Raw genomic sequence first — 1,612 nt, 5'->3', positions numbered from 1 at the left:
ACTTCTATAACACCTTTTGTCAATTCCATTTCTATAACACCTTTTTTTAATTCCACCTCTGCTACACCTTTTGTCAGTTCCACCTGTTATCAATTCCACCACTGGTTCATCCTTTGGCAATTTCACCTCTGCCTGGTGTCAATTCTCTCTCTGGAACATCTCTTGTCAATTTCACCTCTGCACATACATCTCTTGTCAATTTCACCTCTGCACATACATCTCTTGTAGATTTCACCTTCCTGTCATGTCTCTATTGCCCCTCCTCCTCTTCTCTGACACTGTCCTCCCTCTGGTGCAGGACCTCATCACCCCGGGAGTACTGCAAATGCTGCTGGCTCCAAGGCCTCCTACAGGAAGCCTGTACTGATGCCCCAATTAAGGGGTGCCTTCCCCATCTCTGCCTATATTTTGTACTTATCTGAGTACACATCGGGATTCTCCCACTGCCAGAGGGCAGAACCGAAGACTCTATTACCACTCTCAGCACTGTGCCAGGACATTACAAGTGCTTAGGAAATGCCTATGGATGGATGAATGAATGTATGGCTGTCCCAGTTGCCATGAAAGAGTTGAGGGGAAGGGAGGTGTAACTGGCCGAGAAGCTTCCCAACCCTGGAGTTCTCGGTAAGGAAGAGAAGGGGTTTGGGACAGTTCAGCCTCAGGCCCACTACTGGTCCTGTCACCTGGATTTTCAGAACAGGACTAGGAGGCTTCAGGGCCATTCTGGGCTAGGCCTTCTCTCTGCACACCCAGGACAGGACCAAGGTTGATAGGCTGTGGGTCAGGAGAGCTGGCTATGGCTGGTTGGGCGGGTCTCCAGGTAAGCTTGAGTATCCAGAGCAGGACACTCAGGATGGGAAAGGGCTTCCTCTGGTCCATGTCATCTATGGGGACCAGCCTGAAGAAGAAACAGCTCAGAATGAGAGAAATCCTGTCTTTGTGGAAAAGGGCCTGGAGAGCAGACTTGACAGCAGTTTGCAGGGGGTGATGAACTCCCCCACCAAAGGTCTGCAAGCAGAAGCTGAACAAGGATTTGCTGGGGATGAGGCAGGTGGCACTGATGTGAAGGTACAGGTTGGACTAGATACGTGGCCTCTGAAGTCCTTTACTAGGGCGACATCCTGTCGTTTTTTCCTGGGCGGGCCTCAAGCTTCCTCATGTGTAAAATAGGAAGAGTGCTATCTGGGCTACATACCTCCAGGGGGGTGATGGGACAGCACAGACTACCCATAGGTGTATTCATCCGGTTCTTAGCACAGTGCCCAGCTCTCAGGAGGCACTAAATAAACCTAGTGGACTGCTCTGAGCTCCCAAGGTAAGCCACAAGAGGCCTCCAGATTGGAGGGATAGGGTCCCACCCACCCCGGGGGCAGATTCTCCACCATGACTCTGGGTACCTCTAGCCTCAGCTTCTCTACATGTAAAAATGGGGTGGCTGGCCCATATGACCTGCAATGGCCCTTCCAGGGCTAAAATCCTAGAACCCAGGTGGAAGCAGGAACCAGGACCTGGACTTTTCTCTGTCATTTTCTGTCTCTGTCATAATCTCCCTCTCTTTGTCTCTGTCCCTTGTCCCCCTAGTTCCTCCCTCCCTTCTATCCAGTGTTTGAAC

Source organism: Petaurus breviceps, unplaced genomic scaffold, assembly GCF_028583685.1.
Source record: "Petaurus breviceps papuanus isolate PSGF00001 unplaced genomic scaffold, PetGlider_PUasm1.0 490, whole genome shotgun sequence".
Taxonomy (NCBI): Eukaryota; Metazoa; Chordata; class Mammalia; order Diprotodontia; family Petauridae; genus Petaurus; species Petaurus breviceps.
This window is presented reverse-complemented; position numbering follows the sequence as displayed.